Source organism: Neopelma chrysocephalum, unplaced genomic scaffold (genome assembly GCF_003984885.1).
Source record: "Neopelma chrysocephalum unplaced genomic scaffold, ASM398488v2 Primary Assembly neopelma1_138, whole genome shotgun sequence".
NCBI classification, from domain to species: domain Eukaryota; kingdom Metazoa; phylum Chordata; class Aves; order Passeriformes; family Pipridae; genus Neopelma; species Neopelma chrysocephalum.
Genome location: NW_020897800.1, coordinates 5485289 through 5510402, shown reverse-complemented (window position 1 = coordinate 5510402; position 25114 = coordinate 5485289). Strand labels below are relative to the sequence as shown.

General features: G+C 52.2%; 1 protein-coding gene and 1 long non-coding RNA gene across 5 annotated transcripts in view; one reads left to right on the top strand and one right to left on the bottom strand.

The window, feature by feature from the left end:
• Nucleotides 1–25114, top strand: part of KIRREL3 (kirre like nephrin family adhesion molecule 3) — a 359658-nt gene that overhangs the window by 270570 nt on the left and 63974 nt on the right. The gene's annotated exons all lie outside the window — the stretch shown is intronic.
• On the bottom strand, nt 688–2773 carry LOC113975414. Its single transcript, XR_003536820.1, has 2 exons — nt 2714–2773; nt 688–904 (listed from the first exon to the last, which is right to left on the bottom strand). It is a non-coding gene; the product is annotated as an uncharacterized LOC113975414 (long non-coding RNA).

Genomic DNA, 25114 nt, shown 5'->3' with positions numbered 1-25114 from the left:
GGGAAGCTCTTGCTTGTCACAGGGAAAAGGTTGGTCCCAGAGGTGCCAGTGGGAACTTGGTGGCAACCAGGAAAACGGGATATGAGGGTGTGAGGAGGGAGGCAGGGTTGCTACTTCCAGAGGCTTAAGGTGAATAATTGATAGGCAATTAACTTGTACCTTCACCTTTTATAATCTAATTCCCTCCCTCCTCTCCCTCCATGGCCTCTTCTAATATTAACTCTGCCTTCACGTGTGTCCCATTAGGAATAAAGCTTTCTTAAATCAACATGAATTATTTAACTCTACAGATTAAGTTAATTTGGAGGCAGAGCTCCTGTCTCTGACAATGGCACAAGTCAGGGATGGGAGAAAAAGAGGGTCACTGGGGTGTCAAGTGCAACCACGTTCAATCACAGCCATTTCCCTCTTTTTATTTCATTTTTTATTTTATTCCAATCCTCTTTCTTGTCAAGTCTTCCCAGTGCTCCCCTGCAGAGCAGAGGAAGCATTTCCATTACCAAAATGATGGCTGGCAGCTTGAGACATCTGCATTTCCCAGCTTTCCTGCTCTTTAGCAGAGTCTGATCAGGAAATAAAGAGGTTATGGCCTGGGAAAGGCCATTTGTCAGTATTTGTTTGTAATGCTGATCTGCAAGGAGAAAATGTAACGAGGTGATGTTTCAAATCTAGAAACAGTTCAGCTTGGAACCTTTTTTCCACACTTTTTAATAGAACTCAATTCTGTGAATGCAAAATTCAGAGCATGTAGAGCCGGGATGTCAATTCAGAACAAAAAAAAAAAGAAGTGATGAAAATGTGATCATTTTCTTCCAGACAGTCTCTTCTCCTTGAACAAGTTTGGGCCTTCACAAAGCTGCATTTTCTGCTGGGAATATTTTCAGTGGCAAAACAGCAACCGGCTCTGCTGGGAATGAAACAGAAACATCAAACAATCGAGCGCAAATCCCAAATAACCTAAATATTTGATGTCATGTCTGAGCAGCTTAAATTTACAGCACTCTGAGCCGGCTCCCTTTGATAGCACAGGGTGGCCGGGTTTCCTTGCTCGTGTCCCTGTGTGGCTCTGGGGTGGGAAGGCATCCCTGTGGGATTCACTGGACCCAGCCAGGCAAAGAAGGGCTCTGTATGAATTCCAGGGGAAAGGCAGTTCTGCCTCTTGCAGCCTAGAGCTGGAAACCAGCCCAAAGAGAGGGACTGTGGGCTAAATAACTGGGTCTGGAGATGGGTCCTCCCAAGGTGGGTTTCATCTGGGTTTTGGGAAGTGCTGCTTCCCCTTTTCCAGTGTGTAGTGGTTTGAGCCAGGTTTTTCCCCCTGAAACTAGGAAAGTGGCCCATTGTAAATATTATTGTCATGGTAGGGATAGAGACAGAGTTAAGATTGTATGCAGTGTATCATAAGTATTTATTTATTTGTACAGTCCTGTAATATATTCCTTTCCCCCCATATTGAGTCTTGTGTTTTTGTCTGGAAAACCCATCTCACATGGGGTTGAGATGTGGGAGGGGGGGTAGGAATCAGAATTGGATTTTGAGGCTGTTTCAAACCATGACATAGGGTCTTTGGCTCCCTGTCTGTCTGGAGGAGAAAGGCAGCAACTGCACCAGCTCCATTCTCTGTAGTCTGAAGGAGACAAGCAAAATTACACCATCTCATGGCCATGAAGCACATCCTGGCTGTGGTGTGGCCAAGGGTGGAACGCTCCGTGGGACATGTCCACCCACCTCAGGCTCTGCCGGAGTTGGAGTGGCACAATAACAACTTTCTGATTGTACAAATGGGGAGAACAAAGTTAAGAAAGGGCTTTGTTTTACATTACAGGCATTAAAAATGGTAAATAGCATCAGAATCACAGAATGGTTTGGGTTGGAGGGGCAGAGACACCTTCCACTGTCCCAGGTTGCTCCAAGCCCCATCCAACCTGGCCTTGGACACTTCCAGGGATGGGGCAGCCACAGCTTCTCTGGGCAACCTGTGCCAGGGCCTCACCATCCTCACAGGGAACAATTCCTTCCCAATCTCCCATCTATTCCTGCCCTCTGGCAGTGGGAAGCCATTCCCCCTTGTCCTGTCCCTTCATCCCTTGTCCCAGGTCCCTCTCCAGCTCTCCTGGAGCCCCTTTAGGCCCTGGAAGGGGCTCTGAGGTTTCCCCAGTCTCTTCTCTAGATGAACCCCCCCAGCTCTCCCAGCCTGGCTCCGGAGCAGAGGGGCTCCAGCCTTTGGAGCATCTCCATGGCCTCCTCTGGACCCACTCCGAAAGGTCCGTGTCCTTCCCAACAGGACAAGGTTATATCTGAGCAGGGGCTGGTGTTTAATCACACAAAAGGAAGCTCAGCAGGGCCAGGCCAGCACTGAGCAGATGCTGCCTCTGTTCCCTCAAACCCTGGTCCAGGTTCTGGGCTCACACATTTGCAAAACTTCTGTTTTCTTAAAGCCCTGGGCCCCAGGGTTGGGTGATGCCACCCCTCCCATGAAACCTCTCTGTCCTTAAATCCCCAGAGCCACAGCAGCAATCCTTCCAGCATGCTGAAGGCTGAAGGACCACAGAGTAAACAGGAGGAGATGCAGCTGGGAATGATTAATGCCCGGGTTCCCACCCCAATCTGTGATTCCTTGTCTCGGGGCCGGGAGGGCATCGTGGTCCTGACCCGTGTTCTTATCGAACATGAAGCATTTGCCTTCTCTGCACAGAGTCTGCAGGTCTGGACCCACCTGATGGATGCAAAGCACAGAGGGCTGATAAAAAAGCCTTTCTGATTCTCTGTCATCTCCTTCCCTCCCCCCAGCCCCTCTGGCTGGCTCTGCCACCCCCTGCCCCTCGCACGAGAGCCACGAGCAGTCACTCCCGGCTGCAATGGCCGTGGGGTCGCTGTGAGGTGCTGTGGGGGTGTTTGCTGTGTGTCAGGATCCCTCTGTGCTCATCACTTGGACTCGTGTCTGCCCCCTCTCCTGCTCTGGGCACAACCCCCCAGTGTCCCACCCCTAAATCCCCCCCTGTTTGCCCAAACCATCCGAGAGCCAGCGCTCCCTCTGCATCGCACCAGCCTTTCCCTTTGCAGCACACGCTGCACCCAGCAGCTCCTACTCTCTGCAATGCCTGTGGACAGGGGACATTATTCTGCTTCATGCCCTTTTGGATCGCTGACACCTTGCATTCGGCATCACCCGCACGTGCAGAGCTCCCTGTGCCGTGCACGCCCACGCACAATTCTCCCTCTTGCCAATCAAGACACAACTCCCCCATCTGCATCCTGCCCGTGCTCCTCTGGATCCGCATCTGTGCTCCCAGAGCTCCGCTGGTGCCTCTCCCAGGCGCACACACGGATGGGATATAGATCGGAGCGCCGGGCTGTGCTCGGAGCCTGCCCAGCCGGCGGATCCGTCACCGCCGGGAGCTCGGCGGGTTGTTAGTGACCTGACACGAGTATTGACTCCCTCTCCCCTTGTCAGCCGGCAGAGAAGAACGAGGCTCTCGGAGCGTGACATCACCTGAGCGACAGCCCCCGCTCTGCTATCGATCCCTCCGGTGAAAAATGACCCGGCGGCTCGGCGGGGCAGGACCAGCCGGGAAAGCAGAGGAGACACTTTGGGAGAGGCTGCCTGAAGCCACCCCGGCTCTCTGCTGATGCCCAGCCTGCAGGGTCGTGTTCTCCTGGCTCCAAGAGCTTTGCCAGCCCTCCTTGCACGTCTTGCACTTCCCAGCTCCGTGCTGTGTTGCCCAGCCTTGTCCCCCGAGCTGCTCTGCCAGCCACGGGAGGGTTCAGCCCTCCCAGCCCAGCATGTCCCAGCCCATGGGGGAGGAAGGGTTGGGAACCCTGTGATGAATCTCTCTGTTGCACATCCATCACGGTGCTCTCTGTTCCCGGCACTTCCCAGTGGCTTTGGATGCCCCTGTCAGTGTGATGGATTTCAGCTTCCCGTCCAGCAGTAGGACTGGGATGGGTTTGGGGCTGTGGCATTTCTTTTGGCTCACCTTGGGCTGCAAAAGTGGATAGTCACGTCTGAATGAGTGACCTGTGGGTGTCCTTGGTAATTAAGAGGCGAACAACCACCCAAGCTCCAGGATATTCCTCACATGCCAAGGAAAGGTTGGATAAATGACCCTCTGGAAGGGGCTATTACTCTTTTTTTGACATTAAAGGTGCCTCATGTGCTCAAATTTGCCTCTTCAGGTGGCAAAGAGAGGTGGAAAGCGTGGACATGGCATTGGATGACCCAGCCAGGGCTCTCCAGCCTCCTCCTGCTCCTGGGAATTAGGTTGGTGCTCTCCCCCAGGACAGGCACGAAGCCACACAATCGGGTTCCTCTAAACTCCTCAACTCTGACCTCCACAGAGAGAGACAAGGGATTCATGGCAAATTATGGATTTAACACCTATGATGAATCCCCATTACAGCATGAAATGAGAAAGGAAAATGTAGCTAAATGGAAGATTTCCCCTGGGCAGCAGGAGGCTGCAGCTCATGAGAGGCTGGGGAAAATAGGATGAAAAAAACGGGAAAAAAATATAAAGAACTAGGAAAAACCTAGTTCCCTTTCTAAATGTTGCAAAACCTTTGTAAGCCACTGCTGGCAGGTTAGTGGGGGTTAAAGGCCAGGGCTTAGACACGGGACACATCCAAGCTTTCCAACTCCATCCCTTCTGTTGTGGGGACAAGGGGAAGTGAATGATTGTTGATGATCCCTTGGGTGGTGGGAACAGCCAGTCCCCAGTTCCTGGGGTCAGGAACTGCCCTGCACTATGCTCTGAGTGTAGCCAGGCCCTGCATCAGTCATGTTTCTTTGGGAAACGCCAATGGATCGTTGGAAGAATGAAAAAATACACTGAAAGTGCACTTTTATCTTAGACTGTGCTCCTCACTCCCAAACAGGAGGTTTAAGGCCAGGCTTGGAGCAACCTGGTCTAGTGGAAGATGTCCCTGCCCATGGCATGGGGTTGGGATGAGTTGAGCTTTAAGATGCCTCCAAACCCAAACCAGTCTGGGATCCTATGACTGTAGGATAATGCAGCTGGAGATGAATTCCCACAGGGAGAAGCAGTCGGTAGCTGGCACTGGGTGGCTTTGCTGGAAGTGTGGGAAGGAAGACAGGCTTTAGTGACAAAATATGGGTGGGGAAATGCTGGGAAGGGACACCCAACATCCTTGGCTGTGTGGGCAGAAAGGGAATCCAGTGATTTATGGCCTCGATGGAAAAATGCACGTCCCGGGTTCCTTTCTGTGCTGCCAAAGCCTCTGTGTGCAACCTTGAGAGAGTCCTTCAGGCTCCAATCCCTCCCTTAAAGAAAGGGAAAAAGGAGCTGGGTGAGGCAGAAACAGGAAACTTTGGGTTATGAACACAGCCTGCCTCTTTCCCTGCGACGGGAGCGACATCCAGGGGGTTTGTGCAGCCGGTTGGTTATTCCAGGGCTGGGCCGCGGCCAAGCACAAATGCTGCAGAGTCAGAGCTGTGGAGACAAGTGTCTCCAATCTGCATTGAGTCATAAATCATGTAGGGGCTGAACTCTCCTCCCTGTGACCTGGCAGCACACGAGGAATCCTCCTACCATCCCCAGCTCACGGCAGCACAGAGGGATGGATGGACACCGGACATCCCGCGGGGCGTTGGGATAATCCAAGAGCATCCCCCCACCCAAGGTGCCTGTTTCTTATTCAGGTTGTTGCTAGGGAATTCTGCAGAGATTTCTCCTAGTGGGTGAGAAGTGACTTTCAAATCAGTGGCAGCACGAAAAAAAAATCGTGATGGAAAAATAAGGGTCTTTCATGAGATCCCATTTAATTGCTAACGAAGCCAAAAATCGCAGCTCTCACATTTGGTTCACCAACAAAACCCAGACAGCAGCTGCCCCGTTTGTATCTGATTCCAACTGGTAGGTTTAAAAGATGCAGGAGGTGTTTAATGATAATGATAATGATTTACATTTATATAGTGCCTTGTATCCACTGGGATCACAAAGTGCTTTATATATTTATGGATAAAAATATACCGGATAAGAAGCACTCCATCCATCACCAAATCACAGCCCCTTCCCCGGCAAGCTGTTCAGGAAAGAACTGCTGCATTTCCAGAATCACTCTCCCTCCTCACTGCTACAGCACTGGGGGGGCTGCACGGTAATTTTGTAATAAAACCAGGTGATAAAAACACTTTAAAAACAACAATGTCATAAAAAAAGAGAACCCTCAGTGTCATAAAACTGCACACAGAGGAACAGGAGGGGAAACTTGAGAGAGAGAGGGTTATAATGGCTTTAAAATGAAACAGAGTAGGTTTGGATTGGATACTGGGAAGAAATTGTTCCCTGGGAGGGTGGGGAGGCCCTGGCACAGGTTGCCCAGAGAAGCTGTGGCTGTTCCAGCCCTGGAAGTGTCCAAGGCCAGGTTGGACAGGGCTTGGAGCAACCTGGGCTAGTGGGAGGTGTCCCTGCCCATGGCAGGGGGTGGAATGAGATGAGCTTTAAGGTCCCTTCCAACCCAAACCATTCTGGGATTTTGTTATAAATAGGGACTGCCCCCATCCTAGAGATCAGCTCAGGAGGAAAAATGTCTTCCAGCTCCTCTGGGTTAGAAGGTGAAGAGTCCTGGCCCACAGCAGCAGCTCCAAAGGGCTGGTACCATCAGAGCTGTGTAGACAGGGACCTCCCAGGCTTAGTTTGGAGCTGACAAAACAAATTTAAATCCTGACACCTGAGGCTCAAAAGATGCCTCTGTCTCCACGGCCTGCTTTGTGCTGCCATGGAGCAGCTCTGTTCCCATGGGTTGGGTGCAATCCAGCCACCTTCCTTCTCCAGCTTCCCCAGTGAGCTCTGCCAGTGGCTCCGTGCTTTGGTGCCTGTCCTGAGGGGAACAGAGCCTTCCTAGCCCAAAATCCTCCTTCTGGAAGAAGCCACTCGCTCACACCCTTCTGATGGCAGCCTCTGGCTCAGCTGGGCCTGGGAAGCAGGCGAGGGGAGGGGAGGAAGGAAGGGAGAGAGAGAATTTGAGGCTCTTAGAGATGTTCATTCAAAATTCATAGGCGCAAAATTGCAGTCTGCATGGATTTGTTTCCTTTGGAAAATTACAGGAAACTACAGGCACCAACAACTGTTATTCAAATAGCCACTTTAGATGATTAGGATGGCAGGAGGCTGTACTTACACATGCAGACCCAATATAATCAGGCAGGGTGGGAAGGCAGGGCCAGGCAAAGGGAAGCTGGAGGAGCTCGGAAGCGTTGAGTGGCAGCAGGGGGGCTCTGTGGGAAAAGCCACGGGGCCAAATCCAGCCCCAATGTCAGGGGCTGAAGCAGCAGAATCCAATTAGCTTCCACGTTTGGGGTCCTAAGGAGAGCACAGAGGTCTGTAGCGATTCCTGGGGGACGTTTCTCACCCCCTGTGAGGACGGGGAGTGCACAGGTACAAGCAGCACTCCTGCTACAAGGTGTCTCCTCTCCCCTGCACTGCCATCATGGCCCAGAAATCATCACAGAATCCCAGAATCCCACACTGGTTTGGGTTGGAAGGGACCTTAAAGCTCCTCTGGCTCCATGGGCAGGGACACCTTCCACTAGACCAGGTTGCTCAGAGCCCCAACCTCCAGAAAATCCCACTATCACTGTCCCTCCTATCCATCTTCATTCCAGCTTTGACCCTCCACCTGGTTCTCCTCATTACTGACATCACTGAGATCACAGAATCCCAAAATCCCAGACTGGTTTTGGTTGGAAGGGACCTTAAAGCTCATCTGGTTCCATCCCCCTGTCACGGGCAGGGACACCTTCCACTGGACCAGGTTGCTCAGGTGCACCCTCCTCACCCCCTGCTCTCCTGCCTTCCAGCACAAACATGCAGCATCACTCCCCAGCCCCGTTATAAATCAAGAGGGAAAGTTTTCACCCACCCTGAATTTATTTAAAAAGAAAGAAAAAAAAGAACTTTAAAGCCCCTCACACGCCAAACCCTGAGCAAACACTGCTTTGAGGTTTGGCCTGCGGGTCAGCAACGAAACGCAGGCAGAACATCTGAGCTGCTGAAGGGGGAAAACTGTATAATAATAAAAGTAAACTCTGCAGTACAAGTGGAAGGGAGAAACTCCCAGATCCAGAGAGCTGCTTCTTTCCCTTTTGAAACGTTTCCCCGCGGCACCAGCGATGTCGTGCAGCGCGGAGCAGCCAAGAAAGAGCACCTCACCCTCCCCCTGGCAGCATCTCCTGCCCAACCAAACCCCCTCTCCATGGCTCCCAGCCTCCTTCCCGGGGATGGAGAGCTTCCAGCAGCCTGTTCACGGGTGTCCCAAGGTGTCTGGGAATGTTTGCACACAGGCGAGGGCCCATCTGCGGCTCCCCGGGCGCGTTGGCAGCCGCCGACACGGAGCTTGGCAGGGCTGGAGCTGGAAGTGCCTGCAGGGAGCAGCAGGAATGGGGCTCCCAGGACCTGAGTGGGAGTCCTGGGGGCTCTTAACCTGCCAAACCCCCATCCCCAGCCACGCAGGAGCCCTGGGCCTGCCTCCTTTCCCTGGCTGCAAGGTCATGAGGGGCTTCAGGGGGGAATGGTTTTAAACTGAAAGAGGCTGGGATTGGATATTGGGAAGAAATTGGATATTAGGAAGGAATTCTTCCCTGTGAGGGTGGGGAGGCCCTGGCACAGGTTGCCCAGAGCAGCTGTGGCTGCCCCAGCCCTGGAAATGTCCAAGGCCAGGTTGGATGGGGCTTGGAGCAACTTGGGATAGTGGGAGTTGTCTCTGCCCATGGCAGGGGACTGGAACTGGATGAGCTTTAAGGTCCCTTCCAACCTGAACCATTCTGGGATTCTATGACTCTATGACTTCATGTACTACCAAGTTCTTCTCCTGGCAAGCCAGCCTTGTTCCAAAGCACTTGGATGAAGGGAAAAGGTGGATGTGGATCTCTTGGAAGGGAGGGAGACCTAAAAGGACTGAGCAGGAGGTCTGGAAGGGGTTAACTTTCAAGCAGAACCAACACAGAAGGCAGCTTTGACATCCTGCATGTACAAGGAGACCTTTGCAGAGGCTCTGGACTCTCCTTAAACACAGGTTTCTCCCTCCATGGTGCTTTTTGGGGTCACCCTGAGTGTGAGTTGGCCAGACACGGATGGTGAGGAGCTGCTTTGCACACTCCAGCCTCCCTTTCTTGTCTTTACAAGTGCTTTTCTCTTATCTTATAGTATTTTGCAGAACCTCACAAGCTTTTAGTGGCAAGACTTTTGCTAAGAGGCTGTTGATGACTCTGGAGTAGACAGCAGGAGGGCTTTAGTGACGTGTTCTCTTCCTTTCCATTGGAAAAAGCAGCTTATCTGCTTTGGAGAATGCAGGTTCTTCCCTCTTATCCGTGCTGAAATCTTATCTAAACTGGTTCAGGTGGCGGAGCTGAGAGAAGGAAATAATTAAGCAAGACACAGGTGAAATGCTGACATTATTATTGCTTAAATGGCCCAAACCTTTTACCTCGCATATTTTTTATTATTATTTTACTTTTTTTTTTATTGCTTCTGACACCTAACAAGGGAGAAATCGGTTTTTCCAGGTTATCTCACCCATCCACACGCATGCCACTTCACCCCCCCCTCCTCCCCACCCAAATATAAATCTCCTTTAACTGGTTCTGTTGGCAAGACAGAGAAATAATTAAGGCGAAGGTGGCTGCAGTGTTGATGTTATTACTGTAATGCAGCAGCCTGTTTAGTTTCTTTGCCAATGAAATGCAACCAGGGGAAAATCAGTTTTAAAGATTACCTCCCAGAGATGCAAATAAAGGAGCGGAAACCATGTAGTCAGGAAGAAATGGTCTCAAACTAGGAAACATTTCAAAGTCGGTGACAGTCTCTTAGGAGCTTTTAAGACCACAATTTACCTTTTGACTGCATTCTATTTTCTCTGAAATCCTTTATTTCCCTCTTATTTATTGACTGGAGAGACAGCACAGAAACAAGAAAGTGATTCTCCAGCCACTGGTCTTAAAAATCCATAGAAGGAAATTGTTCTCGGGAGGGAGGATTTTTGTTGTTGTTGGGCACTTCTTTTTTCCTCCCCCCCCTCCTTGTTTTTAGCCCTCTCTGTGAACCAGGGCTTGATTGAATCATTTTGCCAAGGAGGGGCCTCAGACTGGGAGGGATCAAGGTCGGGGGCACTGTCTGGGAGTGAGAAGCCCTGATTAGGGAGGTGGGAGCTGCGGTGATAACGCAGCAGGATGTGGCACATCCTGCTCCCACATGGGGTGAGGGTGGAGGGTCTCTCCATCCCCTCCAGGTGGCCACCAGCAGCTGAATCCCAGCCATGTGCTCCAGGGGGACTTCTCTCGTTTCAGGGATGGCACTGCAGGTTGGGAACATGGACATCTCTGTGCTTGGAATTAACAGATTACCATCCTGCAGACAGGTCAGCATCCCACTCGTGGGAGCATCCCACTCTCAGATCAGCACGTGGCTCTCCTTTAGCAGCCTGCTCTGGGATTAGCCTCCCACTCTTAGATTAGTGTCCCACTGTCAGATTAGCATCCCAGTCTCAGATTAGCACCCCAATCTCAAATTAACATTCTGCTCTCAGATTAGCATCCCACTGTCAGATTAGCATCCCAGCTTCAGAATAGCCTCCTGCTCTTGGATTAGCCTCCTGCTTCTGGTTTAGCACCCCACTCTCCAATTAGCATCTCTATGCTCAGATTAGCCTCCTGCTCTTGAATTAGAATCCCACTCTCAAATTAACATCCCACTCTCAGATTAACATCCTGCTCTTGGATTAGCCTCCTGCTCTTGGATTAGCATCCCACTGTCAGATTAGCATCCTAGTCTTGGACTAGCATCCCACTCTCAAATTCATGCTGCTCTCAGATTAGCATCCTGCTCCTGGTTTAGCATCCCAGTCTCAGATTAGCATCTTGCTCTCAGATTATCATCCCTGTCTCGGTTCAGCATCCCTCTGGACACAAGTGGCAGGATGGGAATGCCATGCCCTGCCTTGCCTGCTCCCCCCTGCTCCCCCCTCGGTGGTTCCCCCACCCCTCACACTCGGGTGTTGCTCCCAGGCCCCTGTCTGTGGGTATTCCCTGATGGAATGATGCTGTGCAAAAAAACCCCAATCCTAGAGAATTCCTGCAGTGCTGCTCTAGTTGTCCCATCCCAGCTGTGAGCCAACACTGCTGCCCAGGAGAGCCCTGGGAGATGGCTCTGCTTGGAGGGAATAACTACATTAAAAAATAGCACATCAATTTAGGCTGATATGGGTCAGAATCAGTGCAGCCCTGTAATGAGAGCCTGGATTTTAGAGATTAAATACTTTTAGGCCATCTTTCAGTGGCTGTGTTTAATTACTCCTCACATCTCCCAGCCCTGCCTTCAGGGAAAGGATCACACCAGGACATCTCCCACTCCATCACTGAGGTTTCCTGTTTATTGATACTTTTCTGCTTAATTTACAAGGTTGCACCTAAAAAAATTTGGGGAGGTGGGTGTCAAAGTCCTGCCTGTCTGTGCTGCAAAGGTCAAGCTGTGCATCTCCTCCTTTCCATCCTCTAAATGCTTTGGGTGGTCCCAGGGCCTCAACAGGACATAAGGGTGTCCACAGCGGGATGGTGTTGGGGTGAGGAAGAAAGGGAGCACCCATTGCTCTGGGTGATGCCTCTAGAAGAGCTAAAAGGGGGATTACAGGCTCAGGAAACCTCCTGGAGCAAGGATTTCTGTGCACAGACTCCTCAGATCAGGCTGCTCCATTTTCTGGCTCCGTCGGTTTCTGTCTCAGCTCCCCAGGCAGGACTTGAAGGTGTTTTGCTGTTCAAAGGTACCTCTGACTGGTGCAGAGGCAGCCAGAAGGGTGGGAAAGGAAAAGTGCAGAGGTTTGAAAAGTTTCCCTTTTGGAATGAAGGATTCTGCTACAATTGAACTGAAAAAAAGACTGATTTGGGCAAAACCTGCTGTGGAACAAAATCAGCTCTTTCCAGCTGCCACCCTGGGTGTGCACGTGCCCCTTTCCCTCCCCAGACCTGGTCACCTCCCGTGCTGCCCTGCGATGTGCTGAGGTGTGTGTCAGTGGCTGGGAGCTCCAGACTCTCTCCTGGGGGTTGGAGCTGTGCCACAGGAAGGTTTGTGGGGATTGTGTCCATGAACACGACTGATTAATGACACAGGAGCCATTCCCACCCACCTCCCAGCTTTCTGTGCAGCCTGTCTCCTGTCTTCCCGTCTCCTCTGAACCCTTTCTGATTTCTGCTGCTGTTGGGGACTCCGGGAGGAGCAGCACCTCGGGAATGTGGGTGGAGGCAGCAGGACCCCTCACCCTGTGAGCCCCCCGGCACCAGGACACCCCCCGTCCCTCCGCCCCTCCATCACTGCGGCGACAGCACCCTCTCCTGTCTCAGCTCTGCCTTACTGCCCGTCTCCCTGCTCCCTTTCCCAGCAGATGCCGAGGCTGAGGCTCTCCAGCACATCCCAGGGTGAGGCTGTGGGGACAGGGACCCCCCAGCCCAGCACCCACACCCTGTGCCACCCAGTGTCCCCCTGCCAGCAGCACCGACGGCTGCTCAGCGGGACCGGGGGAATAGTTAAGTAAAAAACAATTTCTAGGAGAGGCCTGCAATAATTACTAATTAGATCTGCTTATAATTATCTCTCTTTGCAATCCCATACCTGCTGCAGAATGGCTCCAGTTCCTCCTAACAATTAGCAGAGAGAGTCTTTATGACACACGGGGTGATTGCATCGCCATCACAGCCTCCGTGGCCAGCACTGCCTTATTAAAGGAGGGCCCCTATTTCCAGAAGAACATTGTGATCAAATTAGACTAAAATTAACTGGAGTAAATTAAGAATAAGAGGGGGTTTTTTCACCTGCTTCCCTTTCTTCGCCGCCGCACGGTTGCCTCTGGGTTGGTTATAAAGCTTTGAGTGTTGATTGTGGTACTTGACTGGGCAAAAAGAGGCAGAAAGTGGCAGCAACTCGTTTTTCTCTGGTTTGCCTCGGAGTGAAATCTGCATCCACATTTTCTCAGTCATCCACCTCCTCCTGCTCCTCTAACCCCCAGTCATGAAAGGTCAGGGCTGAAGCCTGACTGAGCTCAGGGAGTGTTTGGACAACGCTCTCAGCACAGGGTGGGATTGTTGGGGTGTCCTGTGCAGGGCCAGGAGTTGGACTCGATGATCCTGGTGGGTCCCTTCCAACTCAGGATATTCTGTGATCCTATGAAGCTACAGGGCAAGACCCAAACCCGCATCATTTCAGCCCCCCACACCTTTAATGAGCTCTGTCTGCAAGTCCCTGCCGTGCCAAGAGCATCCCAAAGTGCTCATCCCACACTTCCTGCTCAGGCCATGACTTTGCTCAGAGCAATAGCGGGAATGGGGTGGATTTCCCCCAGCAACCCTAAACCTGACACTCGTTTGCACTTAACACAAGGCTTAATAGCTCCAAAGCCAAGGCTGGTGCTCAGCGTCAGGAACAATCATCCAACGAGGAATTGGGAGATTTTCTTAATAGCAATGGGCCAAACAAAATAATCATCAAGTGGTTTGAGGCTTTTTTTGCTTTATTTTTCCGCACAAACTGGATTATTGGTGAGCAGAGCGTGGTTTGTGGGAGTGTGGCTCTATCCGTAGGCCTCCGGAAAGTGGAGGATCAGACAAACTTTGGGCTGTGGGGTGGTTATGTGGACTGTTGCTTTGCCTCTCCTGAGTAGGAGGCTGAATCATCCTAAATAGTAGTGTGGCAGAGGGTGGTGGAGAGAAGGAATAACACAGCCTCTGGCCCAAGCCTTTGGATAAATCGTCCTTCCAGTTAAAATCCATGAATTCAACAGGCTTTGCAAATTGTGTCTTATTATACTTTCACCACCTTCTCCACCTTTACTCGATGGCCTCATCTCTAATCCCCCAGATCAAAGTCCTGCTGGATGTGGGGTCTCTTATTGCATCTTCAGCCACTCCTGGTTTTTCCCTTAATCCAGGAGCTCCCTCGGCAGCACCTGCAGGCTGAGCCTCCATCAGGCAGCTCCACTTTGAATTGGAATTCCCAGTTGGCCCCTAGATGGGCAAAACCAGGCCACAGGCAGGGACTGGGGGCACTTCTGCAGAGCTCAGGATGCTTTTAATACAGACCATGCCATTGGTATGGGAGGGAGGTGGACGCAGGCCATGTTTCAGATGGGCTTTGGGAAGATGTTTTGGGAAGATGCAGTGGTTGGGATGAAAAATGCAGTGGTTGGGATGAAAAATGCAGTGGTTGGGATGAAAGGTTTCTCAGTGAACAAGTCAAGATGCTCTTTTTCCTCCTTGGTTTCAGTGGAAGACGCTCACGAGACATATTTGATAAGGTTTTAGGTTTTGTTCTTTTCTTTTTTCCATTTCTTTCCTTCAGAGAGGAGGAAAGAAAAGAAATGAGTGAGTCAAAATGAGGTGAATAACCTTCATTTTTCAAGGTTTTTTTGCCATTGGAAAGCTGAAAAATTCCATCTTGTCTGTCTAAAATGAAATGTTGGAGTTTATTGTTCATTCTATAAAGGTTTGATGACTTCTGATGAGTTCTTGCCTGCTTTTCTCAGTGCCTGGGGAGCTGGCAGCCAGCAGGGATCCCTGCCCTACTCAGGATGCAGGGTCTGGAGGGTCTGGTGCTGGCAATGCCCTATGGGGGCACCTCAATGGGTGCCAGGGAGGAGGGACAGGTGCCAAGGAAGAGGTGGGAAGGGCAGAACCACCCTCAGAGGGTGTTTGTGCTGCTCCCATTCCTGCACCCCACACATTTCCCTTCCTTGGCTCAGGGATGGGGCTGGCAGTGGTCATGTCAGAGGACTTTCCTCCTGCAGGTCCTGGGGAATCAGAGCAGGAAAGTGAGTGTTCTTTATTCCCATCACACCCCAACATCCATGAGAGCTGAGAATTATCCAGCTCCGTCACCTGGGCTGGGCTGGGACGTCTGCCTGGAGTCCCACCTTGTTCCTCCAGCAGCCTTGTGGCAGTGAAGGGGAAAATTAACAGCACTTCTTGCTTTGGGGACAATTCCTTCATCCAAATCCCTCTTGAAATCTGGCAAGGGCTGGGGGTTTTGTTTGCAGAGAGCACACAGGGTTTGCTGGGAACAGGAGGCCATCTCAAGGCAGGTTTCTAAATCCCTTTGTACCATCCCAGGCACTGTGGAGGGTCTGAGGGTGGAGAATTAACCCCCCTGCAGGCAGAGCAGAGCCCAACCCCTGTGCCAGGAGTTTCTCCTGCCTTGTCCCTCATCCTGCCTTTGCCTTAGTGCAGCACAGCAAAGGGTTAATTGAGCTGGTACAAACCGAGCCCAGGGCAGGAGCAGCAGAATCCTTTTCTCCGCTGGAATGAGTCATGTTTTCTGAAGGTATTTCTGCTCTCCTGACCTCTCAGCGTTGCTGCCCACCCTGTTCCTGGTCAGGCTCTCAAACTGCTCTTTGTAGCTCATTGTCAGCCCTAATTGCTCTCTGCTCAGGCCCCAAACACGGACTAGAGCAGAGTGAAGACAGAGGAATTGATGTGTTAATCCCTGGCCTTGCAATGGCACTCGCTGTGCCAGGCACCCCTACGGCCACTCAGACACTCCTTTGGACAAATGGGGACAGTCCCTTTCTCTTGGGGGATGCTGGAGACAAAATCACCAGAGAAATGACAAACCAATTCCTGCCTCGGGTGAGGGGTGGAGTGACAAATCCCAGTGTCACACTACAGTCCTTTAGCTCATCCTTTAGTCCTAATTAGCTCGTGTGAGCCCCCCAAGAGGGGCTGGCAGGACCCTGCATGGCCAGGATGGGCCACAGCCAGGGAAACCAGGGGTGATGCTGGTGGGTGGCACAGTGTGTGGGAGGGAGCTGCAGGGACAGCTCTGGGAGTGCAGGAAAGGCAGAGGCTCTGCCCTGTGAGCTGACAATGGTGCTTGTTTTAGTCCTGGAGTGCAGTGACCAGCACCAGGGCTGAGGTGGCCACTGGCACTTGCTGGTCTGTCCAGCAGGTAGAAGTGGCACCTGTACCTCCAGAATGGTCTGAATATGTTGGTGGCTTGGGACTGGGACTGGGAGTCCATCGTTTCCCTGCTCTCCCAGGACTGATCTGAACTCGCAGGGCAGTCCTGCCCACGGCTCCCCACAGAGCTGTGCTCCCCAAAAGCCATGGCAATCCATAATCTCTCATGCAGACAAGGCTTTTTCTCACTTCCATGGCTGCAGATGGTGTGACTGTGCAGCAGCACACACCATGGGGAGGGTGCTGTCCCAGCGTGGGACGTGGTGGGAACAGCGACTGTGCGAGGCAGCCCCATGTTGGTGATCACAGTGACTAGAGCTGGGCAGCCCAAAAAAATACTCCTTGGTGGATTTTTCTCCACAAACAATCCTCCCCACAAGCTCTGATGCAGGGGTGGCTGTTTGCAGACGTGTCTGACCCTTTCTGTTTGAGCTGGGTTGGTTTGTGAACCTGCTGCTTCGAGGCCCTGGGAGGAACGTCGTGATGGGGAGGCTTAGAAACAGCTGCACTGCACAAGAGGCACTCCAGAATGAGATGTCAGGTCCCCAAAGCCTTGAGACTGTGTGGAGAAGTGAGGGAATTTCTAGTGAAAATAAAACTGCTTTGCCTCTCTTATTGGTGGAGCATCCCAGGGTCATGTTGTGAAGCTTTGCAGCGCCGAGGACGAGCATTGTGTTGGTTTTGCTGTGATGAAAGGCTCCACTCCTCCTCGCCTCCGATGGATTTAGGCTTGAAGAAGAGTGAGAAATGATGTGACAAGCACAGTACATCTGCTGCAGATTTGGTGATGCTGAGTTCCCAGGCAGATGTTCACCGCCCGTCCCTCCCACCCTGCAGAAGCCAAGCAAGGCTCTCTCAAAACCAATCCAAGATCCTGGGAGCTCCCATGGCAGTGCCATAGACCCCATTTCTGGGAAGAGAGTGACTTCCCAGGTGGGCAGCCCTACCCTGTGTTCACTGACCCCTCTCTGAGGTGGAGGGACCTCCTTGTTTGAGGTTATTTTGCCCAAATTGCAATGCCCAGCCTGGGACCAGCCCCGGGCTCCTGCCCAGAGGTGACTCCAGAGCCTGTGCTGACTCAATCCACCTTCCCCCCTCCTTTCCATCTGTCCTTCCAAGGTCCCCCTCCTCTGGTGTCAACACAAGCTTAATGAAAAAGCAGCAGATGTTCCTCTGATTTCAATTTACTCAGGATTTTAACCTGATGCAAATGGGAGTTTGCATCCAGCTGTGACGAGGCAGTCTGGGCTCAGCCCGACATCCCTGCCTGCAGATTTCCTACCTGTCCCATCGCTGTGATGGCAGTGACTGACTTCCAAAAGTCCTCTCCAGGACGTTGTCTCTGCCAGGCCTTGGGATCTGGGACCTGCACAGCTCCTGCAGGCTGGGGAGGCAGTGCTGGGATCTGTGGGAGAGCATCGAGCGTCCTTGTGGTCTGGGGGGAAATATTTGCGTGTGTTTTGGAGGTGTCTCATGAAACTGAGTAATAATTGAGAAGGAGAGCAGTCAACAGAGTCTTCATCTGCCAGATTGAGCCTCCCTTTCCCCTTTAGGACTGCAGAAGCCAACTGTGATTTCCTAGCCTTATCTCCTCTCCAAGTGGGCAAACAACAAACTGACTCTTCTGTCACTGCCCGGAGTGGCTTGAAGATAGTCAGGCACAGGCAGGGCTGGTTTGTTTGTTTGATGGGAGAGACGTGACTTTCTCCTCTGCCTTGTGTTTTCACCACCTGAATTCCTTCATGGATGTTCCTGCAGACTCACTGCTGTGGCCCCATGGGATCTGTGACCACCATCCTCCTCCTGGATCCTGCAATGCCGTAGTCGTGGCATGCATTGGAAGCTCAGGGGGCTCTCTGTACATGGAAAGCAAACAGCCCTCAATTCCTGAAGGACTCTGTACCACTCCCAGCCATCAGGACTCAACTTCCCCAGCATGGGAAGAACGAGCCCAGGGAAGGTGCAAATGCATCCCCTGGACGTCACCGCTTTCCACTTCTCCAGGAAAAGCAGGAAGGGGAGACAATCATTTTTTTTCCTGCATAACATGAATATGTGCTCTGCAGAGCCAAAACTGTCGTTTGCCTCTTCCTGAGACACTTTTCAGCTGGTTTTGGTGGTGTGCAGACCACAAAAGAAAAGGCACTCCAGCCCATACATCTCTTCAGGTGTTGCCTCCCTCCTGCTGGAGCCCTGCAAGCCCCTAATGGGATGAGGACGGGTATGAGGGGAAGGAAAATCCTCATTCACTGGAAAAACACTCACAATTCCCCCTGGAGCAAAGCACAGGAGGGAGAAGCGTGGAGCCCATCAGAAATCTCAGCCTGATTGGGAACAGTGATGTCCTGACACGGAGCAGCAAATCACAGGCACCATCAGCCCACGCCAGAGAGAGAGACACGCAGAGAATGGCCTATTTTCCACACCTCCAGTGTGCCCACGATTCGTGAAGGATAAAAATAATTAGCTGAAGTGTCTCAGGGATGATTGACAAGCACCCAGGGGCTGGGAGTCCCCCCGATGAGCTGTCCTCGTCTGCAGCACCTCGAAAGGGAAGGAGAAGACTTTGCTGTGAGCCAGCTCTGGGCAGCGGGTGCTGCCAGCTCCGTGGGAGTGGGATGGGCAGGAGGGAGCTCTGCACGTCATTCCAGCTCAGGAGCTCGCTGGGCCTTCACACAGGGCTTGTTGTGGGGGGATGCTGCCCCTAAATCTGCTGCTGTGGCAGGGAGAGGGGGTTGGTCACACAGGGACAAGCTTTGGCTGTCCCCTCCTGCAGCAGGCAGGACGTGGCTCCTGCTGTCTCTGCCCTCCCTCATCCACTCCTGAGCAGCCTCTGTAGTTTTGAACCTCATGGATTTTTCAGTTAATCATTAGGCTTGTTAATGGCACTGTGGAGCTGTCATGGATAACGGAGAGGGTTCAGGGACAGGGCTGGGAACCTGCTTCCCAGAGTGGGGAGTGCAGGAAGGAGCTCTGCACCCACTCCCCTGCCTCCCAGGCTCACATGCCCAGCCACACCTCATCCTTTCCAGCCAGTTTCCCACAAGCCACCATGTGGATCCCCCTTTTCCCAGCTTTTTGCCTCTTCTTCCTCACTCTCCACTATTTAACCCACCACCTCCAGGCCAGTGTTTCCTGGCTCTCTGCTCAGCAAGGCACAGCTTGTCCCAGAGTGAGAGCTCATGAAGTGATGGACCCCCTGACTGCTTTTCCATCACCAGTAAGTTCACCAGGAGTTATTTGTTGTCTGAGTAAAAGCTGTGAAAGCATTCCAACTGGGAAAGGGCAGCAGAGGGGTTTGCATTCCTGGAAGGATCCACACAGTTCACATGAGCCTTTCCAAAATAAAAGGTCCGGCATGGGAAACCCCAAAACTTCCAAACATCCTCTTTTGTGCTAACTCAGCACTTTTTAGACAAAACTGACCTAAATTCCTAAGGAGGATTTTCCTTCCATTCCCTTCCCATCCAGCACAGCCTGAGCTTCTCTCCTGCTGTCTCCCTTGGGTCCTGATGGAACCATCACAGCAGAGCCCTGTCCTGCCCCTCAGACAAACTGACTTTGGGCTTTCCCATCTCTCTCTTCCCTTCCTCTTCCCTTTCAGCAGCTGGGACCCAAGTGATTAAAATCTCAGGAGGCAGGAGGAGGGACGTTGATGGATGTTTTTGGCAATGCTGGTGGCATCTCTCTCTGTACTCCCTGCCAGGGAAATCCATCTCCCAGGAGCGATTGTGGTGGAACAGGGAGCTCCTGGCAGCCCCCAGCACCTGCCCAGCCTGGAGGGTTGATGCTGAGCATTTTAAGTGGCCTCCCCACCGCACTGGGAGCAGGCCAAGCTCTCCTCGTGGCAATGCTGTGATGGGACAGCTCATGTCCCATCCCATGGGAGCAGTGTGCTCCAGGGATGGCAGCAGTCCAGGAACACATCCCAACCCCTCCAGCTCTGGGCTGGGCTGCCTCTGCCACCAGGAAAAATAGCTGTGGCCAAGGATGTCCAGGCAGCAGCTCTGGCTGGTCGTGCTGCCTGTGGCTGTTTTGGGAAGAGATCCAAGCCAGCTTGGAGTCAGGGGGGCTGGAGATTCCCGTGAGTGTTGTCTTGGGTTTCCAGATCAGGGTCCAGTGCTGGTGTTTATTTATCTGTTTGTATTTGTGGGTTTATTATATACTTGTACTAATGCCTTTGGGATCCATTCATGGGTCCATGAGACACTTGGATAGTGGGAATAATGGGAGAGGGTCTGGAAGAACCCCTCAAAATGGGTCCCTCCCCAAGGAATGAAAAGCTGATACTCCATTAACAACACCAGCATCACCTCCCAGCTTGTCCTGTGAACTCTGAAGCTCCTCAGCTGGGGCTCAGAAGGGTCATGTCTGCTTGGACCTGGGGCAGAGCCTGGTGAGAAGGTTCCTGGTGTGGTGGGAGCTGGGACTGGGGAGCAGGTACCTGGTGTGGTGTCACATCTCGGTCTCAGGAGGAGAACACCCTTAGAAGAGTTGCTGCTTTTCAGCCCATAATGTTGCAGAGGTGTTTGATGGAGAGCAATAGTTAGAACTGCCAGAAAAGAGAACAAATTAAAAAATCAAGCAAAAAAAAATAAAATCCAGAAGGAAACACAACTATTTCTGCTGTGGAAACTCCTGGGAGCCGTCACTGAGACACTTTGCACTCACTCCCCTGCTCTTTCCTCATCTCCTTTCCCAGGTCAGGCCAAACCTGCCTGGGTTCACCATCACCCTCTGAGAGGAACAAGAACCCCTGACCAAAACATTTCCCCCGCTGGTGTGTTGTTGCCTTTTTTGCTATTGATTCCTTAATTAAAAGAGAATAAAATTCCACCCAAGGAGACATTTCTCCAAAACACTCCATCAGTCAAAATAAAAAAAGAAGAGGAAACAAAATCAATATCCTATTTTAAAAAAAACCCCACATTTGGGAGCAGATTTTGGAGCAGCCCCAGGTAGCACATCTACTCCCTTCTCTAAATTGTTCTGTTAGCCCTGTCTGCTCACACTCCCCAGTCTCTTTCCTCTTTGTTGTTGTCCTTTCCTCTGGATTTTTGCCACAAATCCCACAGTTTTTGGTAGAGCTGTCACCATTTTTAGAGGGTGAAGCTCAGGGAACCTGCCTGTTTTCCTGCAGGGTGCTGTGCACAGGCACCCTGTCCCTAAGGATGGGTGACACCTCTATTTTTGTGCTCCTCTCAGAGAAAAAACCTTGGAAAATCACCAAGACACAGCAAAACCAAAGCCATTATTCTCAGAATCCTTCTGTCATGGCTTTAAGCAGGATTCCTGCTACTCCAGCCCCATTTTCCTACCACTATGCAATTTGCAGGCTCTCTGGGAATGCTGTATTAATGGCTCTGGCTCCGTGGGGAGCCTTCACAGAGGGACCTGAGTGTGAACAGCAGCCCGGGGGAATTCCCTCTGAGCAGAGGTTTAAAGATTTGGGTAATTTATCTTAAAATGGGGATGTGCTAATGGTCCAGGCAAGGAAGAATGATCCCAGGAAGGGCTGTGGGACCAGAGGGCAGACAAGGGCACTCAGAGTGTCTGTGAGGCTGAACCTTTTCCACGTGGAGCTGTGCTGGTGCCTGATAAGGGATTCAGAGCGAACCCAGACGTGTGTCAGTGCTGGAACATTGGGATTGATCGTGCTCTGGCCTGGCAGGGCTGGCTTTGCTTTCCTTGGGAACGTGTGGCCAGGCTGTGTGGGAGATAAGGAATTGCACTGCATTGATCCAGCTCTCCTGCTGGAGGCTGGACCCATCCCCAGGGATCTGCTCAGCCCCCACTGCTGCCTTGGCTGAAGGTCTGCAGGGCCCGTGACCTCTGCAGCTCAGGGACACATCCCTGGGGGTCAGAAAGCCCCACCTGGGACCTGTCCTTGTATGATGTGTCAGCCTGCTGGATCTTTAAACGCTGTGCACAGCACTTTAAATGTACCTGGGGGCTGTTCCTCATTTGCCAGAGCTGGGGGTGTGGCTGCAGTCACACTTTTCCATGGGGAGCTGGTCAGCATGGCACGCCCAGGAATGCTGTGGGATCTTCTCTGGCACAGCAGTGAGAGAATCTGAGGTGTGAGAGGCTGCCTGAGAGGCTCAGGGCATTTGTGTTGGACGAGAAGTGTTTTTAACCTGCCAGAGCCCCCGAGCCTGATGCCCCATGGGAGCTGAGTCCAGCTCCTTGCACAGCCAGGTACCGGGGAGAGGGGAGGGAAGCAAAGCACTGACAGATCTGGGACGTGGCACGGGATTAGTCTCTTTCCAAGGCCTTCATTCATTATTTCTGATGGTGTCTTACCCCCAGGAGGGTTTGGCTGTACCCAGATCAAAGCTCCCCTCTCCCAGCTCGGCCCTGCCTGCGCCGTCCCCATCTCGGTGCCACCGAATTTCCATCTCCCCAGTGGGTCTCCCTGGTGTGAACTGCCCTCAATTCCTCCACAGCAGCTCAGCCAGGGATCTGAGTGGAAATGTCTCCTGATGGAGGGCTGGGAAAAGCATCACTCAATGCGATGCACAGCCCGTTCCTGCCTAGGAAAGAGGAATCTCCGAGGACTCCCAGTTGGAGACTGACAAATGAAAGTATTCGTAGAATCACAGACTGGAAGGGACCTTAAAGACCATCCACTGTCCCAGGTTGCTCCAAGCCCTGTCCAACCTGCCCTGGAACATCCAGGGATGGTGCAGCCACAATTTCTCTGGGCAACCTGTGCCAGGGCCTCACTGCCATGGCCTGGAAAAGGTGCTGGACGGGGATAGATCCAGCATGGTTGTACTTATGTTTCCAACAGCCATAGCACAGAGATGAGCTGTGGGCAACACCCCACATCCTCCACATCCTCATCTCATCCCATATTAGCCCGTGTCCATCACAGCCATGCTCTGAGGTCTCTCAATCCCTCCAAACTCAGCCTGTGCTGACATCAGGTGCTCTGTGCCAGGAAAAAGTGTCTGTGCCCAAGTACAGATGGCTGGGTCAGGAGATCTTATGGTTGCTGCAGAGGGGAGATAGGAGCTTTCCCAGTGCTGGTGGGTCCATCCCAACATGTCCATGGAGAGCAGCACAGGCAACAGCCTAAAATCCAGCCCAGCACCCTTCCAAGTGACCCGGAGTGAGTGGGGGTGAAGCGTCTTCATCCTTTCCCTCAGTTTGATCCTCCTGCCGTGCAAAGAGCTGAGGATGGAGAAACCACAGCAACAGATCCTTCCCTGGGAGGGTGGGGAGGCCCTGGCACAGGTTGTCCAGAGAAGCTGTGGCTGCCCCTGGATCCCTGGAAGTGTCCAAGGCCAGGCTGGAGCAACCTGAGCTAGTGGAAGGTGTCCCTGCCCATGGCAGGGGATTGGAATGAGATGATTATTAAGGTCCCTTCCAACCCAAACCATTCTGGGATTCTACAAACCCAAAGGCCTGCCTCTTCCAGGGAATGGCAGTGACACTTCACATCCTAGGCACAGGAAATGCCACGGGGATTTTTCCCAGCTTGGCCTAAAGTCTTGTCTTTTCTCGCCCCTTTCCCAGTCCCAGTTTCCTCAGCAACACATCCCAGCAGCCAGATCCAGGTTTTCTGCTTCCTTCTCCAGCCCTGGGCTGGAGCTGGGAAAAGCAGCAATAACCACTGCTTTGGAGTGGGGAACGTGGTTTGAGGGGGAGCACGGGATAAAACTCTGGCCTTTAAGGGAAGGAGGAAAAGAAAAAAAAGAAAAATCAGCCTTTCACCTTAAAAAAAAAAAATTTAAAAAAAAATCAATCCTTTCAGACCCAAAGTAGAAAAAAATTCTTTTCAAAGTGCAGTCTGGGCATGACAAGGCACGTCTGTGATGTCTCCATCCAGTGACAAAGTGCCTGGCATGGGTGGGAGCAGGCAGGGCACCTCTCTGGCATCCCAGGTGAGCACAGGGACCTGCACATCCCAGCTGGCCAGGCTGGGAAATGCCACTGGAGAGGAGGGGGCAGAGCCACTGGGACTGGCTGCCCTGGAGGGAGGCTGAGCTGGGCAGTTCCCCTGGTGCTGAGCAGAAGGAGGTGATGCCCTCCTTGCTCTCCCTGCCAGGGGAGAGGATGAGTCCTTCCCTCCCAGCTCCTTCCCTTCCCCATGGGTTGGTGTGCCAGGCTCCCAGCAAAGCCCATCCCATGGGAAATGCAGGATTCAGCTGTGCTGGGGCTCCTGGGCCTGGAAGGGACTGTTAGGATCCTACACACCATGGCTAATTAACAGAAGAGGTGTTGGCTAATGAGCTCCAGGCATTTGCAGCCTCAGGATGGATCCAGAAGCCCCAAACCTTAACAACCCAAGTCCCAATCTCCTGTGTCATCCAGCTGTGCTCTGCATCCTGAATTTCCATGGGTACCTCCTGGTAGGAGACAGGCAGGATTTCTCCCACCCCATCCTGCAAGAGAGGAGATCTAAGAGCAGCTCCCCCCAGGAGGAGGGGGCCAGCTCAGGGGGTTTGCTCCTTTTTTCCCTTTTTTTCCTATTGTTTTAATGAACAGTAATAATCCCACTCTTTTTTTTTTCTCCCCCCCCCTTTTTTTTTTCTTAACAATTTGAAAATATCTGACATACGGGAAAAATAATGAATTCAGGGTTTTTTTCCTGAGTTCTCTGATCTGTCACTCTGCACCCAGGAGCGGCACACAGGGAGGAGGAGGCAGGGGGTGCTGGCCTACATTGGGGAGATAATGATGTTCCTGCAGATGCCCCCTTCCAGGAGAAGGTTCAGGCTTGTCCTGCAGCAGAGGGGAGCCAGGATCTGCCACAGCCTTTTCCTTTAGCTTCGTATTTCTCTTTGTGGGAGGGTGTTGGAGGTGATTTGTGGCTACAGCAAAGAGAGATGTGCTTGGAGCATCTCTCTGCAGCCCCACGGGCTCTTCCCTGGATCCTGTGGGCTCAGGGACTGGATGCACCAGGTCCCTGCTGCCTCCAGGAGAGGTTAACCCAGGGCTGGGCTGTTTAGTTCCAGCATTACCCCCAAAAGTTCCCTGTGCTGAGGGGGGGTGTGACAGGGATCATATTAATGGGTTTGATCGTGACAGTGGGAACAAGGCCGGGTGGTAATTTTTCCTCTTTTCCTATCCCATCCCTCCCAACGCTTCTGGGAAGCTTTACCCTGACTTTCCTCCATCCTGACGGGCAGAATTGGAGCCATTAATCACCATTTTCCT